The 18,549-nt window shown below is 43.2% G+C and overlaps 1 pseudogene across 1 annotated transcript; it reads left to right on the forward strand.

Moving 5' to 3' along the window:
* The first annotated feature begins 13,643 nt into the window (after positions 1-13,643).
* LOC147627916 (pentatricopeptide repeat-containing protein At1g11290, chloroplastic pseudogene) lies at positions 13,644-16,915 on the forward strand (annotated as a pseudogene). Its single transcript, XR_015268350.1, has one exon. The product of XR_015268350.1 is annotated as a pentatricopeptide repeat-containing protein At1g11290, chloroplastic pseudogene (transcript).
* The last annotated feature ends 1,634 nt before the right edge of the window (positions 16,916-18,549 follow it).

The following is an 18,549-nucleotide window of genomic DNA, read 5'->3' on the forward strand; positions in this document are numbered from 1 at the left end:
AGTAACACAACACTTGAGGATGAAGGTTAAGCCAACTTTGGAGTGACAGAAATAGAAGGTAATATAGAAGTTTTCTATACATCTTGTATTTTTGCTCTCTCTCATATATGTTGCTCTATCTGGCCATCAACTATTGCTTCCGTTGTGCATACTCCCCATTATTTTGACATGGTATCAGAGCCTTGCAAAGGCTAAGTTCCCATTCAATCTCCTTTTCTTTCTCTCTCATTATCATAAGCCATTCACATCCTCATCAAAAAGGACGGTGGTAGAAGAAGGTGAGAAGCAAAAAGGTGTCAAGATTCAAGAATGAAGGCAACAAAAGAGCTTCATCAAAGAGGAGATTCTCATCATCAAATTCAAGATCTTCAGCAAGTGAAGGAAGCCAGCAAATCAAGAAAGGGGGAAGAGAAGATTGAAAAAAAACAACACAAGTAAATTGGCAAATTTCTGGTTTTTTTCCATCGAAGTTTCTGTCGATTTTTTTCGTCAATCTGGTTCCGTCCATCGATATCTCTCTTTGGAGTCCTGAAGAGGAAGCATTGGAGCTTCCTTGTAAAGCTTTGGATCTGAGATTCAGAGGTGGAAGACAAATGTGCAAGGATTAAAAAACGCAACATTAAAAAAAACGCAGCCCTGCAGTTCCGTCTGTCCCTACGTTTTTCCGTCATCCGTCAAACTCCAGCATTTTCCGTCGCCCGTCAACGATCTGTCCATCATCTACCTTGTATGGTGGTAAGCCAACCTTACAAAGAGTGGCAGCCCCTTCAACGATTGTAGCCACGCTGGCTACAGCGCATAACGCAAGCACAAATCTCCACTCTAGGCGACTACCACTACTGTAGTCCGTCACATTGTAACGTCCTTTGTCGTGCGTGATTCCGTCACCGTCCACTCTGTCCATCGCCTGCCGCCTTGTGCACAGTAACCATAGCCGATCAACCATGTTGCTGTAGTGAGCAACATTGTGGCTGCAACAACACAAGGAAACCTTAGCAACAAGTAGCCGACATCAACGGGCAAGCAACAGCAACGTGGCGCATGGCAACATCAACAGGCAGGCACGTTTTTTTCTAGAGAAAACAAGAGAAAAAAATATAATCCAGAGGTTTTTAAACCTTCGTGGTTTAAAAATATAATCCAGAGGTTTTTAAACCTGCGTGGTTTTTTTTCAAAGGTTTTTTTTCCATCAAGTTTTTTTAAAGGACAAAAAAACCAAGGTTCTAACCTCTCCCCTTTAAACCTTTCTACAAGGTTTCTTTAAACCTTTTGCTCTAAGGTTCTCAACCATTTTTTTTATCTAAGCACTCAAGGGTTTTTTTCCCTTATTTTTTTTCAAGCTTGAGGCAAGCGGAGGAACACATTATTATTTTTGCCTTTCTTGCTTGGGAAGTGCAAGGCATGCACCCTCTCACCATGATCACAAATCACCAAAAAAGAAAAAAACACGAGACTATCCTTGACCTCTAGAAGAGTCCCACTATGATTTCCAAATTTTGTCTTAGCTGTGGATGACTGTGCCAATCCTTGCTAGGAAACTCGTGGACTACCTATACAAACACTATGGTTGGGGGAAAGGGAGTGTGGATCCTCTCAGGGAAGTATACCCGACAAGGATAGGTCGACCTCATTGGCTAGATACCCATTGGATGTGGTGATTTGATATTAAAGATTGGGTTAGCAAGTGCTTGATAGCCTGTTGATTTGTCTCTATTAGTACCTTAGATCCCATGAGATAATGCTTCCATATTTTGAGGGCATGGATAATAGCCAAAAGTTCCTTGTCATAGGTGCTATACTTGGCTTCATTGGGTTTGAGCTTGCGGCTCTCATAAGCTATGGGATGGTCATCTTGCATAAGGACTACGCCTATGCTAGATCCACTAGCATATGTGACAACTAAAAAGAAAGGACGGTCAAAGTTTGGTAGTTGTAGGATAGCTGCATGGGTCAATAAGGACGGTCAAAGTTTGGTAGTTGTAGGATAGGTGCATGGCTCGATAAGTACTTCAAAGTTTCGAAGGACTTTTGCTGACTGTCACCCTCCATATTGAAAAACTATCTTCTTGTGAAGCAAGATAGTCAATGGGAGAGCAACGAGCGAGAAATTATTTACGAAATTGTGGTAAAAACATGATAGACCTAGAAACGATCTAACTTAAAGTGCATTTTTAGGAGTAGGCTAGTCTCGAATGGTTTGGACTTTCTTAGGGTCTACTTCAATACCATTGGCCGATATAATTTGGCCTAGATATTCCATCTCAGTTTGAAAGAAAGAACATTTGTCAAGGTTAGCAAATAATTGATTTTCCCGTAATAAATCAAAGACAATACTTAAGTGATCCTTGAAAAGCAGATTTAACTTTATAAGCAAAAGGAGAAGTTTTAAGTTGGAGTTTCTTAATAAGTTTTCCAGAGATGAGTCATGCAAACTACCATCGTCATGTAAAACACATACTTCAGAACCATTTATGTGACCTTTCATTCATAATAAAGCATGTAGTGAGGGAGGCATACCTGGATCAATAGATTCTGTGTTGTTCACCTCGGATTGAAGAGCATCTTCACTCTAATCTGGAGCAAAATCGAGAACATCAATAGCGCTATCCTTTTTCAATATAGTGGAGTTTTGTCGATGAACGGTTGTCCTTTGGAAGCTTAGCAGAGCATTGAGATTGTGTATAGCCCGGTTTATGGCATTTATAACAAAAGATGAGATATTTGCGCTGCGAATCAGCACGTGGTTCGTGCACGCTATTGTGGCTAAGCTAGGGCTTTGAATTTACATCATTTGGCTTGAAATTAGCCACATGAGATACATTTTTATTTGGAAAAGTGGGTGCACAAGTGTTGTTAAAAGTGTCAGTGTGTGGAGTAACAAAAGGTTTACGAAAATTATGATTGTTTGTTACCCATAATGATTGTTGATTTTGAGTTTCTGCTTGTGGTTGGCAAAATTGAGTAGCCTTTTGAGAAGAGCGAACCATCTGGGCAATAGATTGAAACTCTTTCTCAACGTCGTTGAGCAAAATAAATTGCTTCATAGAGCAAAGAGGGCTTTAAAGTGCTGATTTTTGCTTGTATACCAGATTGAAGACCATCTTTGTATTTGCATTGAAGTGAATCTTTAGGCACGTCTTCGAGCATGTGAAGGAGTAGGAGGCGTTGCCAAAAACGCTCAGTATATTGACTCACGTTTTCACCTTCAATCCATGAGAAATTTGACCATGCGTGTTGCGCATGAAGATAAAACTGAGGTGGTAAGAATGATTCTTTGACCTTCTCTTGAAATAAGGCCCAAGTGGTAGGGCGATCAATGCTATTGTGGAGCACATTCTACCATAAAGTAGATTTATCATTCATGTGGTTTGTGGCACACTTAATTTTGTCATACTCTAAAAAATTTGCTTTGGCAAAGTAGTCATCAAATTAACTCAACCATGACAAAACAACTTCTCCATCTTTGTGACCATCAAAGCGAGAAAAAGTAAAGGAGCAATGACTTATATTTTGTTCTTTACGGGTTTTTGGAGCATCGAACGCGGCTTGCAAAATTTTAGCAATTTAGTCATCCTTAGTGTCCAAGTCCCACAGTTGTTTGTCACGGTCTTGTAATTGGCGTTCAACATCTTGAAGAAGTTGTTGCAACAAAGAAATCTATTGTTCCAGAGTAGCATCAGGCAAAGGGGTATCCATGTCGAAGTTGTGTTGGAATGAGTTGTCGCTTGTTGATGACGGCATGTGGGTGCAGGCGTTGGACGAGGTGCTCCTCGTTCTCCAATTTCCTTTCAAATAGAGAGAAGAGAGAGAGAGAGAGATTGAATGATAATATACTTCTCTCCTCCAAATGAGAAGATAGAGAGAGAGATATACTGCTCTTGGGCGTTTTTTTTAAATAAAGAAAGAAAGAAAGAAAGAAATATATATTCTTTTTTTTTCTCTTAAAAAAAATCTCGGTTGCCGGCTATATTGCTTTTGTAGAAAACGGACTATTCGTCGGTAGACTATGGCGCTAGCTTGGCTGTTTGTTAATGACTGTGGTTTAACCCTGACACATAGCTTTTATTGGTGGCGCACTGCAGATGTAGACAACCGTACTATCAAGTGTGTGAGAGAGAGACATAATGATGTGGCATAACGGTGCTTGTCTGTTGGCCCTGGTCAGTGGTCACTGTCGTGGCCATCCTTCAGTGTTGAAAGCCACCGTCGGTCGACTTCGTTGAGTCTGCGGACCAGGGCCTAAATTTGACGGGTGCCTATGAAATTTTTTATGACAGGCAATTTTTTTTCCCACCTTTCACTTGACAGGTTTCAACAAAAAAGTTATTGTCAAATGACAGGTAAATTTATATCAACACAGATACCATAAAAAGAAGACACATAAAATAGAGAATAACCTACGGACCGGCTCTCTTTAAAATCACATTCATGCATATCTTGCTAGTGCAAAATCCCTAATCATCAAAAGATATCAAAGAAAAAACCACTAGATCACAATAAACCTCGGACAAAAGACTGAAAATTTGAACAATCATCAAAGTTGTGCAATCCAAAAATCGCTCTAATGGCATAGCTCTCCTCTTTTTTGCTTTACCCCAAATATCAAACACATCATCCCAGTCAATCAAAGAACTCCCACGTACATCAATAGATAGAAACATCAAAGCATCCAAAGTGTCTAGTTGTAAGCCAGATCTTGAGGTACTTTTGATGAAATTTTGGCGAAAAAATCCGCGCTCACATGCAGCAGTACTTGCTGGAACAACCAAATTTAATTGCCATAAATGCATCATTCAGTGCCCACACATGGCCATTGGAAATTTAGTAATAATTACTAAGCATGTCAAATTTCAATTGACTGCTGGCAGTATTTGGAATAGCTTGTCGAGGTGACAGGCAAATTTTTTTCTCGGGCTTGTCGTTTGACAGGAATTTTTTTCAACTACCTTTTTTGACAGGCAAAATGGCCCTTGACAGGAAAAACAGCCGTCAAATTTAGGCCCTGCTGCGGACAACAAGAAGTCCGTGCGGCTACTAAGCTATCCCCTGCGTTTGACGGCGTGTTGTGCTAGTCAGAGCTGATCGCGGGTGGGGCAATACAGCCGACGCAGTCATAGACTCGTATGGTTGGAAATGTGTTGTCTTGTTCGCATGTGGTTGATGGTGCCGTTGGTAGTTTCTGCCTTGGAAAAAAAAAGCTTTAAGCTATGCTAATGAGAGCCATGGAGCGAATCGAAAAAGGCTCTCTTCTCTTTGCATGGTGCAGGTCAACAACCATCATCTGAGCTCTGATACCAATGCTATTAATAAACCATCATAGCCATAACATAATCTTGAAAATAGACAAGAAGACATAAAAAGCAAACTATGCATGACCAAGAGTGGGTTCAATGTAATTGATGAAACTACTGGTCTTGTTGTTGCCAAAGGACAAGCTCAGAAGGATGGTTTATACCGATTGTCCACTTTTCTAACTGAGCCATCTTCTGTTGACTTAGAGTTTCATTGGGTTTGGGCCTATGTGACCCAAGCTCCCTCCGACATTGAACGACTACGACACTTTCGCTATGGTAATCTACCCTATTCCACTCTCTATGAGCTATCTCGAGACAAGTTAGTTGAAGGTATACCCACCCTCAAATTGACAAAGGATGTCTGTCAACCTGTCAACTAGGTAAACAACATCGCACCCCAATCCCACAACACGCTACTCATCGGGCTTCGAGAATCCTTCGGTTGATTCATTTCGACTTGAGTGGCCAACAATCCCCAGCCCCTTCCTTGAATGGATCTCTATACTACATGCTGATTGTTGATGATTATTCAAGATACATGTGGGTATATTTTCTAAAGCATAAATTTGATGCTTTTCAATACTTTTCCACATGGGTTCGATTAGTCACCAATCAAATGGGCATCTCCATTGGGACTGCTCGTAGTGACAATGGAGGTGAATTTATCTCCCATCAATTTTCTCAGTTCTAGCAAGATCTTGGCACTCAATGCCAACTCACCTCCACCAACTTTCCCTCACAAAATAGAGTGGTCGAGCGCAAGAACCGAAAGGTCATGGATATGGCACGCTCCATGCTTTTTGCAGCTGAGCTGCCTGAACGTCTCTGGTCAGAATTGGTCAACACTACGGTGTATCTTCTGAACCATTGCCCCATGGTTGCTGTTCCCCATAGGACCCCATTTGAGGCTTTCTTTGGCGAAAAGTGCCAACCGTTTCCCACTTTCATGTCTTTGGATGTCGAGCATATACTCACACTCCGAATGATACAAGGGGCAAGCTTGAGCCAACGAGTGAGTTGCTCATTTTTGTGGGATACTCTTCTGAATTAAAGGCTTACAAAGTCTTTGATCCCAGATCAAAAAAAGTTTTTGTTCGTCGAGACATTATCTTTGATGAGTGAGACTTACTTCACCTTCTGCTGCCCATACCAACTGAACAAGAATCTCAGACTGTGCCAAATGAACCCCATCAGTTACCTACAAACTCCACCTCTTGAGGAGGCTTCCTCCTCTCGTCAACCACCCAGGGACCCTTTACCTCGCTGGTATCAACAAACCATGCATGATTCTGGTATACTTCCCTTTGATATCCCTTTGGACGGTCCTCGTCGATCCACCAGATTCGCCCCTCGTGCCTCCTTTGCCTCTATTTTTTCCGCAGACTATGTGGCACATGATGAGCCAACTTCGTGGAAAAATGCTATTAAAATTCCATCTTGGAAACAGGCCATGGAACTTGAACTTGAAAGCATTGATCGCAATGGCACGTGGTCCCTTGTGGATCGCCCTCGTCACATAAGAAAGTCATTGGAACTAAATGGATTTTCCACACCAAATTTAAAGGTACCCTGGACAAATACAAAGCCCGACTTGTCGTGCAAGGCTTTCGCCAAAAAGAAGGAATTGATTTCGACGAGACTTTTGCTCCCACTGCTCGAATGACCATAATCCGCCTTTTAATCAATCTGGTTGCCCACCATAAATGGCCAATCTATCAGATGGATGTTAAGAGTGCCTTCTTAAATGGCATTCTTCACGAGGAGGTCTATGTTGACCAACCTCCAAGATTCCCTCTCCTTGAACTTGAGGACAAAGTTTTTCGCCTACATAAAGCTCTTTATGGGCTTAAGCAAGCACCCCGGGCATGGTATCATCGCATTGACAAATTTTTTCACAGCCCAAGGTTTTCACCCATCACACTGTGACCCCAATCTCTATATTCACACTGATCAGGTGCTAGTTTGCTACCTTGTATTGTATGTCGATGACCTAATTATTTCAGGTTCCTAACGATTGATATCATGGCACAGCTCAGACAAACTTTTGAGATGATTTATCTCAGCCTTCTCTCATATTTCCTTGGCATGGAGGTGATCCAACATCCTGATGGTATTTTCGTGTCTCAATAGAAATACTATCTCCAACTCATTACTTTTCCTATTTTCCTGATGGTGCTATCCCTATGGCCACTCCATTGGATCCCACCATTAAACTATCAAAGGAAGTGGACTCACCTCCACATGAAGAGCGAGCCTACCGACAAGTGGTTGGGAAACTTATTTGGCTCACAAATTCTCATCCTGATATTTCCTATTGTACCTCCATTTTAAGCCAGTATTTCAATGCTCCCAAAGAGCCACATTGGAATTCAGCAATGAGGGTTGTTCGATATATAGCAGGTACCTATTTGTATGGACTTCACTACAGCTCGCGAGATCTCCTTGCATGGTTACACGGACTCCTACTGGGCTGGTGACCTCGATTCCCGACGTTCTCATGGTGGTTATTTGTTCCTCCATCGACACCACCTCTACCATCTTCGTCGACAGTCAGAGTGCGATTGCTCTTGCTGGCAACCCTATTTTTTTTAATCGTACCAAGCATGTGGGTGTCCATTTTCACTTTAACAGGGAACAAGTTGAGCTTGGTACCATTCGACTCCAGTACATTTCTATGGCAGACAACCAAGCAGACATCCTTAAGTCCATCAACCGCCCCATTCTTGAGCGTCTTCGAAATCAGATCGGTATCAGTCCACCACCATCACCCTCAGCTCATTGAGAGGGGGATCTGCCTCTCCCTTCATTTTTTACCATTTTTGTATGCACATGAGTCAGTGAAAACCCCATAAGGGCACGGGGCATTCATACATGTGAAAACCTTTTGCATTGTGGCATTCTTCCAGTACTTCTCAATCCCAAATGTCGTACCCTGGTCAAACCATAGAAATCCTCATCTTCGACAACCATCTTTTTCCCCTCATCTTCTCTCATGATCCCTTTTTGGTCTGAGAGGGGGTGTGTGAAAATATACCTAAAACAGGCAGCCCAAAAAGGGCCGACTTCTATGCTGGTCACTAAAATTCTCATATAAATATGAGAAGGGTCTCATATAAATATGAGACCCTTCTCATGTTCTCGACCACCAACCCATGTGGACTAGGCGCATCTGCGTTTCTCTTCACAGCTCATGCCCTGGTCGCCTCACATCAGCGCTCCAACGCTTGTGCCTTGGTCGCCTCACAACTGCATCGCCATCTCTTGCTGGTCAGCACACAGGTCGCCTACAGCGAGTTCATGTGCTGCGTTAACTACTACAGCTTGTCACTGCCTATAGCCAGTTTATGCGCAGCGTTAACTACTGTTGGTCTGGGCGCCTACATCAGCCTCTCTGCAGCACTTTCGCCTTCTACATCAGCCTCTCTGCAGCACTTTCGCCTTCTACATCAGGTTCTCCTGCATCGCCTACATCAAGCTGACTTCGTCACCTTCATCAGGCTAACAACAACGTTAACATCACCTACTGTTTGCTGAACTACATCGCCTACATCAGGCTCACTTCATCGTCTACATCAAGTGGTCTTTGACGTTTGCCTGCAGGCTTATATCGGCGCCTTCATCAGTCACTCTAGCTTTGTTAACCGCGTTTTATGGGATAGCTGTTCTTTCTGCTTATCCGGAGTCTCACATAGAGCTCCTGTACTGGATTGCATCTTTTATATTCACATCACCATTGCATACTGTGTGTTTTACTCTGATCTTTCATATATTTGGTCCTTTGGTCTCTTTTGCCCTCACACAACAAAATAGGCTAATAGTACAAATAAACATGGCTACACTAATCAAAGCCTTGAGATAAAGCCTGCTTATCTCAAAGTTTTGAGGGAAAAACAAAAAACCTCCTTGTGCAATGATTAACTCAAGGCAAGCCACAACTTACTCTCGTATGAAACATAGGTGAAGCTGAATAAATCAGAGTTAGAGTCAACATCAGCCAAAGTTAGAAGTGTGCATGTAGGATTAATAGGGGCCATGTGAAGTTTAAAAGTTAATATTTCCACCATAAATAACCCTTGGCTGTGTAAGGGTTTTGTAATGCCTACAAGTGCCTTGGAAGAGGAAATGTTGTTTGGACGAAGTTGGATTTGATACGAAGTTAACTAGGAGCAAAGGACGACACACGTCATTCGATATATATTACCATTGTGGAGTGCCCTAGGCTTGAGAAGCAATCTGAAGTCTGAACAGCCAAAACCACCTAGGACATTATTATGTCTTTCGCTCTAGTAACACCACAAGTACCCCAAAGAAAAGAGCCAGTGTGTCAGGCAAAGACAAGAGTCCCACCTCATAAGAACGAACCTTTAAGAGCCGGAAGCCTCATGTTCATCAATTTCCATCAATGCAAGAACCTCACCAATTGACCACCACCAATCAACCAAGCTACTACATCAAAGTACACTAGCACAACTTAGAAGAGGCAAGGCAGACAAGAATGAATCCCTATGCTGTTTGGAAATCAACCCTCCCCAGCCAATTCACAAAAAAGGTGCGAGTTCCCAAAAAAAAAACCAAGTCAAAAACCTCACCTCACTAATCCTAGCCAAAAGATTGGGATTAGGTGGGAATGGCGATGTAAATCGGTGTTGCCCATTGTGAAGATGTGATTGGGAAGCCACAAGAACCTAAACAAAAGCCACAACCTTCCCAACTCAATGTCACACAAGATTCCAATCAAATTGGGGTAAAATAGGTGAATTGCACGATTCGTTGCCCCAAGGGTGAAAGTGTCATAGTAGCAGACACATAGGAACACAGTCCAAACAAGACATGTTCACATAAGAACCTACTATGGATTCTATGGGCTAGCTGATTCAATGGATGGAGAAAGAGTTGATGTATTCCACAAAAGAATTACAAATGTTATATCAACACACCCCTTCTACATCTAGAGCTTCATCTAGATATACTTGGGCTTAACCAATGGAGGATCAGGTTAAGAAATGAAATGATGATCCTAAAAAACAAGCTTCGAAGGACTAACTTGCTAACTAAGTTCTAATATCACTAACAACACTCTAGAAATAACTTCACTCACAATCCAATTAGACTCACCATCGTGATTCTCAAAATCATGATTGTGATCCCTGAGATCCCAAAAAACATATCTCACAACATTTGCCCCAATTCATCTTGGAAGCGATATATGACTCTCACAATGCATCATATTTCACTATGGAACCTCACATGCCTATAAACGTATAGTCCTCTCACCGTGATTCTAAACTTTACAGAATCACACCACAAAAAATGAACCAAAACCAAAATATATTTAGCCCTCAAGATGTGTTGTGATTGCCTATGCTTGAATACCAATATTCACATGCATCTCACTTGACGTGATTGGCATTGTGATTCATCGTTGACGTGATCACAACCATTGTTGCCATGATCATGGCAATGGTAGGCATGATCATGGTTCACATTCCAAGGCCAATGAGGTGTTGTCACGTGTCACATGCATTAATATCCCAACCTTCGTAATCCCACTAGCTATAAATAGGTGAATTCTTCTTCTTTTTTATTGTCTTTTCCATTTTTCAAGTTTTAAAGCTTTCATCTTCAATCATCTGCACCTGCACTTGCTGCTCTCACACTTTTAGCACCCATAACCATAGCCACCTCTAGGTAGGAGCATCATGTTCCCCTGCATCCTTCTTAACTATTCTTAAATATCTTTCTATGTCGTTCTTGTCGTCTTACAATGTTCCAAACCTTTAAATGTTACGAGCATTGATTGGCTGAAGACGTCGAGGCCCCAAAAAATTGTCATCTAACAAAGTTATGAGCTTGATAGTGTTCCAAGCCTCTAGAGGTTTTCTAGCCTCCCTACTTTGATGGAAAACCTCACAACACTCCTTTTAACACGTCCTAAAGGGTGGCTTTGACTAGGCATGCCACATCAGTAGAGTGGCCATTAGACTATGTTCTCACATCCCTTTTTTTTCATATTGTGAGACATGTATTGAAATTACATGCCACTGCTAGGCATATATTGACAATTCGTTCATTTGTGCATATATTTAATTAATGCTCACTGCCGTGGGCATCAATTAAATATCCCTAAACATTAGTCGCAATAGGGTTTGGAAACGCCAACCTAAAGTGGCCATTGCACGGACTTTAATTTTACTAGCTGGCCGGATGCCATAACTTTTTAAAAGAAAGAAATACAATACATGAAACAAGAGTGATATTTGATAAAGGTATATTTTACAAGGGTAACACACTACTGGGGATGATATTTTTTGCTTGCATACAACTTTTATTTATTTACATGACGCTGCTCCACAGGCATGGAACTACAGAAAAGCCTTGTCGCGCTGAGATAATGGCGCAGAGGAAGTTTTATAAAGTCATCACCCTCACTCACGGCCCCCCTCAAAAACTCAGTAGCTCTCTCCTATGAGGAATTTATATACGGTTCATTCGGATCGATGTCTGATGGGCTTTCCTCGACAACTATGGGATTTCTTTCGTAACCTATTTGGTTCATGCCATCATGCTCCTCTTCTAGCAGTCCTTGCCCTTCTTCTTGTTCCGTGTCCTGCTCTTTCTCATCAGGATTCTATAGGAAGTACCATGCAGCCTCCCCTTCAATGTAGTGATCCCTGAAGAAAACTTTTTTGATATCGAAGATGTCTGCCAAGTCTGGAGTCTTCAAGCATTTCCAAACTGTGCGAGCTCTAGTGGAATCCATACCGTTGCCGACCTTGGGGATTATCCATTGGGCGCTGGGAAAGTATTTGCCACTTTTTTAATTTCAAGCAGGGTCACACCAAGTGTCACATACCATTTGTTGAGAATATACTTCTCCATGTATACAAAAGCATGTTCAAAGACATTCACAGGGGTAAGACATACCCTGTTTTTAAGGTCACCTTGGCCGAACTAGGCGTACAAGGTTCTGCCTTTGGAAATCTCTTCTGCAGAAATATTGTGGGCATGAAACCGGAAGTGAGCCTTATGCAGGTCCTTCAGGAGGCAATAGCCCACCATGCCCTTGAAGGTGTGCATTTTTATCTGACGCAATGCACGACACATCACAATGGCCCTGGGTGGTTTGGTGAGATTCCACATCAAGCATTGTTTGACACACTTGTCTCAACGGCAATGATAGATGTGGACAATATTCGAGCCACCATCTGGAAGTGTAGATGGTGAAGTGTACCACCTCTTTCGAGGGAGAAAAGTGCTTGCGTGCAATTATGCCGTATGAACTTAACAAGGTTATCTCAGAGGAACGTATCCACATCACTGTGTCGATACCCACTGTTGTAGAGACCTCCAACATTTTCAAATTAGCGCGACTGGGAAATTTGGGGCATACAGAAAATCCGTCAGCTGCCCGGTGAGGAGGAGAGATTGCCTGGTCGTCTGCATTTTTCCTCTTCATGGTAGCACACGATGTGTCAGAGCTACTTGCAGGAAAAACAGTCCAAATGAGTATAAACAAAACCAAGGAAAGCAGTGAAACAAACGGAAAAGAAGATTGCAGCGCCTGAAGAACGAGCTCTGCGTTTGACTCCCCTCAGGCTCTGTAACCTTGTAGAACCTTCTGGAGGAGTCACCGCGCGAGGAGGGATGTTTTCCTTATTGGATTCGGATAGAGCTTTCTTAGAAGGCGAACGTACAAGACAGTCAACCACATATTGAGGAACCAAAGGAACAGAACTTGCTCTTCCGACGCTCGTGCGATACACGGACGGAAGAAGATGGCTTAGACATGTCTAACAATGCATGCAAAAGCAGCATCGCTAATTCCACGTTATATACGAGACACAGCACCATAGTGACCATACATAGCAATAGAATAGCTGCACATCGAGAACCAAACGGATGAAAACACATGAGCAAGAAATGATTCACCGAGAGAGGTCCATACGAACCGCAAGCGCCATGTGGGCATCCTACAGAGTTCTGCAAGTAGGCGTTCCGAAGACCACGGAGAGGGTGCCATGTACCAGTAGCAAAAGTTTCTGTAAAGGGACACATCCCCCACGAGGACAGAGTTCTCGAAGCAAGATGTCGAAGACGACAAAGAGGCCGCCCCACGAGAATAGAGTTCTCCAAGTAGCTAGAGGCCAATCTTCTCCAAGAAAGCGTGCCGAACACCACGAAGATGCCGCCATGAACCACTGGCAGTCCAAAAACCACCACATGCAAAAAACCATGCAAACCATAGTGAAATCAGCCGCAAAATACAAAAAAACCAATAGCTTTAATTAATTAAAAGCGACGAGAAAACAACATATTTGAGCATCTACCAAATTATAATTTATTGTCTCTCACTATGCTTTAGATAAAAAAACATATGAATTTCGCTCGAATGCAGCTATGGTGGATCCTCATAGTTATATGTGCGTCTCTTCTTGCTGCTCCCCTTTGCCGCTGCCTTGCGGACCTTATTCAAGTTCCAGTAAGCCCCGGACTGGGCCTCAAGTATGCACCTTGGCCAATCCCATTACATTTGGCAAAGACAGAGTTTTTCCTCAAGCAAACCTCTGCAAAGGTAAGCCCTCTTCTGCTGTAGATGGTAGAATACAGTCCTTGTCCGGTGATCAAGGGGAGGCTCAGCTCCTTCACGAAAGAAAAGATTTGGAATTGTTGGCAGCTTTGAATAGTTTGGACAGACCAAGCATAGCCTCCCTTTTACAAGAAACACCGTCCATATCAAAGTGCACATTAGTCCATGAGCATGTCATCAGTATAGGGCTTGAACAGGATACCTTTCTATGTAGTCTTCTTGTTACTGCCTATGGCAGCTGTGGGTACCTGCACATGGCACGCTCTGTCTTCGACAGAATGTGCTGGCGGAATGTCGTCACTTGGACGACCATGATCAAATCTTATATTGAGCATGGGCACCCGGAGGAGGCCATCCATGTGTTCAAGCATATGTATGTTGATGGCATCGAACCCAATGAAATCACCTTCCTTACTGCCCTCAGTGCATGTGGCAATCTTGCAGAGGGCATGGCCATCCATGCGCTAATTGCTGACCACGGACTCGACACCGATGTTGCCATTGGTACTGCCCTTATCAAGATGTATGCCCAATGTGGTGCCATTGAAAAAGGATGGTGTGTGTTCAACAAGCTGAGTATCCAGGATGTGATTTCATGGACAGCCATAATCACAGCTCACGTCCAGCAAGGTTTTAGCAAGGAGGCCCTTCAACTCTTTCAGCAAATGAAAGGAGAGAATATATGGCCCAACGTAGTCACCTTTGTGAGTGTTCTCAGTGCATGCGGCAGCTTGTCAGACCTACCACAGGGTAGAGCCATCCATACATGTATTGCTGAGAGGAAACTACATACAGATAATGTTGTTGGCACTGCTCTTGTCAACATGTATGGCAAGTGTGGTGCTTTGAAGGAAGCACATCTTGTGTTCAATCAAATACATCAATGCGATGTCATCTCTTGGACTGCCTTGATCACGGTTTATGCCGAACACGGTAAGGCTAAGGAAGCGCTTCACCTCTTTCAAGAGATGCATAAGCAAAGGGTAAAACCAAACATGGTGACCTTTTCTGTGGCAGTCTGTGTATGTGCAGACTTAGAACTGTTGACAGAGGGCCAAGCAATTCATGCTCGTATAGTCAAGGAAGGATTAGATTTGGATCTCCTTGTGGAGAATGCTCTTCTTCATATGTATGGGAAATGTGGAGGTCTAGTCGATGCATGTGCTCTTTTTGACAAAATGCACCAATGTGATGTGGTCTCTTGGACTACGATGATGGCATCATTTTTTGAGCAAGGCCATGAAAAGGAGGTCCTTGCACTGTTTCATCAAATGCAGCAAAAGGGTGTAGATCCAGATGATGGCACCTTTGTGTGTGTTTTTAAAGCATGTGGTGGTCTGTCCATGCTAGGGCAGGGTCGGTTGATTCATGGTTTTATTATTGGTAGGGGAACACGTTTAGAGGGAATTCTAGGAACGTCACTCATAGAAATGTATGCAAACTGTGGTGCCATTGAAGATGCACTGTGGGTATTTGATAGCATGAGCCAACATGATCAGGTTGCTTGGAATACCATTATTATGGCTTATGCCCAGGAGGGACATGGCAAGAAGGCAGTTCAGCTCTTTGAACGAATGAAGCGCGAAAAAGTAAAGCCAGGTGAGATTACTTTTGTAGGCCTTCTCTCTGGATGTAGCCATGCAGGCATGGTAAAAGAAGGCTGCTCCTTCTTTGATTCTATTAGCAAAGATTATGGCATCACTCCTTCTGTGGAGCATTATGGGTGCATGGTTGACCTACTAGGGCGGGGTGGCTATCTTGAGGCAGCCGAGGACTGTATCGAGAAGAGCCCATTTCAATCAAATGGTTGTATGTGGTCTGCTTTACTAGGTGCATGCAGAATCTATGGGGATGTAGAGCGAGGAATACGAGCTGCAAATCGGATTATGGTGTGTGAACCTCAGAATGCATCACCATTTGTGTTGCTTTCCAATATCTTTGCCATGAATGGGAGGTGGGATGATGCACAGATTCTACTACAAGACATGGTGAAGAGGGGCTTGAAAAAGAAACCCGGATGCACCCTGATTGAGGTAAACAATAAGGTGCATCAGTTTCTTGCAAGTGATGGATTGCACATGGAAAAAGATGCCATATACAACCTATTGGAGAGTTTGGAAAGCCAGGTGAAGGAGGTTGGGTACGTGCCAGAGACAAAGTTAGTGCTGCATGATGTGGATGAGGAGCTGAAGGAACACTTGCTTGGCCGTCATAGTGAGAGAATGGCCCTTGCTTTTGGGCTTCTCAATACACCTCCTGGAACTCCTCTCCGCCTATTTAAAAATCTGCGTACTTGTCCTGATTGTCACAGCGTAATGAAGCCCATATCCAAGATTGTTGGACGTGAAATTGTTCTAAGGGATGCTAATAGATTTCATCACTTTGAGAATGGCTTGTGTTCATGTGGTGATTATTGGTGATACTTGAACATGGTGATAATGGGTCTCCACGTTATTTTCATCATGTGTGCTGTCCATCCATCTTTTGCAGTATGCGTGTTAGAGATTCAATGCAGTGGGAGCAGAATAGTCTCCCTTCTTCAAATCTCAACCAAGTTATAGAGCATTTCAGGGAACATGAGTAGTATCCCTTTTACAAAGTTTAACAATGAGTTGACTTGTGGCACACGTGCAGGTACAGGGCTTCGAAGCCACGTGTGAAAATCGTACAGGCTGGGCAACAGCACACAGGGACCGGGGCTGGACAGGTGTGCATAGGCAATCGGGCAGCCCCTGGGCAAGTCATTCAGCAGTTGGGCAGGCCGACCAGCCCCTAGTACCTCTATGAATAGGGCGTTTGGGCGTTCATTTTATCATCGCATATTTCTGGAGATCAACCATCATAAATGCAAGACCAAAGGCAACTTGGAGGAGCTGAAATCAGCTCTGCAGCCAGCGTTTTTCCCAAGAGACAGGAGTCTACTGCAGATCTGGGGCTGAGATCTAGGGAGATCACTCTCTGATTATCTTTTGTATTTGCAGAACATTTTGTACTTTCATTTATTGTACATAATATACAGATAAGGATAGGTCTACTTGTGTGTTTTTGTGTCTGAATGTGTTCTGCTGCTCTTCTCTGTTAGCACCTGCACATCACTAGTAGTATTACAGTTGGTGTCAAAGCCTAGGATACCTGCAAAATTTTCTTTTTTGGCATCTTGTGATTGTGTTGATGGCCTGTAAGCGTTGTTAGACATCATTCCCTTGTTGTTGGCTTCCTGTTTGGTGTCCTATTTTAGCCTCTAGGGCTGACCATGTTAGCTAGTGGGACTCGTCACCCCTCACATATTTTCCCCTATTTTATCCCCATTTTTATGGTGTCTTGGATATTTATCCTAGTCTTGGACATTTATCCTAGTCGTATGGATGCTACTCGGTTGCCTACTTTTTGGCATATATATAGTTGGCTTGCCTCCCTCATTCTTTACTGCTTGCTTAGCATTGTTTGCTATAGTCCCTCACATATGAGGTTTTCTCCCCTCTTGCTCGGGGCATGTATTCCTTTGGATGATGATATTGAGAGTAGGTTCTCACCTCTCACTTGTGTTTCCTCTCCGTCTCTCTCCCTCACTCTCCTGTGTTTCCACTTTCCCTTCTTCTGTTGTGCATTCTATCATGGTATCAGAGCGCCGGTGATCTACAATGTTGGATGCTCCCTCCTCTCCCTCCTGGCTGCGTTTTTCTGCAGATGGACAGATCTGCATTTTTTTTCTCAGAGTTGCTGCTGGTCGCCTGCCTCTTCCAGGCGTCTTCTCCATTGCAGCTATTGGTCATCCTTTATAGGTTTTGATCCCTGAGATTCACCTGTTTTTTGCTTTGTTTTCAGGGCAGCAGCACCTAGAGTGCTGCGTTTTTCTACAAGTGGTTTTCTACAGCAGTTTTGCAACTTTTTTCAGCAGCATCTACCCCCCCCCCCCCCCCCGCCCCCTAGTGCTGGCCGCCTGTTCTGTGTAGGACAGCAGCAACATACTTGCTGCGTTTTTCCTCCTAAAGGTTTTCTGATGCCGATTTACTGATATGAGGCTTGGGTGTAACTATTTCTTTTGCATTTCCAGAATTTGCCCTTTCTATTCCCTTGCATACTTCTGCGTTTTCAGATTTGCAGCCATAGTTGCTGCGTTTTTTTGAGTTGATTCTGCTGGTAGCTCTACCTTCACCTGGGCTCCTTCCGTTGGACCTGAAGGTACCTTCTCTTTAGCGTTTTTCCTCATATGAGGTGTGGCACCTGGTTGGCCTGAATTTTCAGGTTTGTAGCCCTTGTTTGGTTGTGTTTTCTTTTGTAGTGGACACAAATCACTTGCAGAGGGGGTTTCTTGTTTGGATTGTGGATTTGGAGGCAGTTTGGTACTTGAGGAGGTTACTGAATTTCTGATTTCAGTCAGCGTTTTGCTGATTTTGGAGCATCTATACCTGTGTTTTGTTCCTGGCCTACACAGTTACTCAGTTTCTTCATGTTTCTTGCCTTCTGTTAGCGGTGGAGTGTTGTTTTTTGCTGGACAGTAGTGTTTTGTCTGCGTTTTGCTTCCCAAAGGAGTTTTCTACACTTAGAGGGGGTTCATCTCCAGCTACTTCACTTGAGGATCAGTTTCGGGAGCTCTTTTTTGTATCTGTGGAGACTTTCTTCTGTGTGTGACAGGAGTTTACAGATTTTGGAGGAGAGCAATGATCT

The sequence above is a fragment of the Cibotium barometz genome, chromosome 20, assembly GCF_041138505.1.
Source record: "Cibotium barometz isolate CiBa-2024 chromosome 20, ASM4113850v1, whole genome shotgun sequence".
Classification (NCBI taxonomy): domain Eukaryota; kingdom Viridiplantae; phylum Streptophyta; class Polypodiopsida; order Cyatheales; family Cibotiaceae; genus Cibotium; species Cibotium barometz.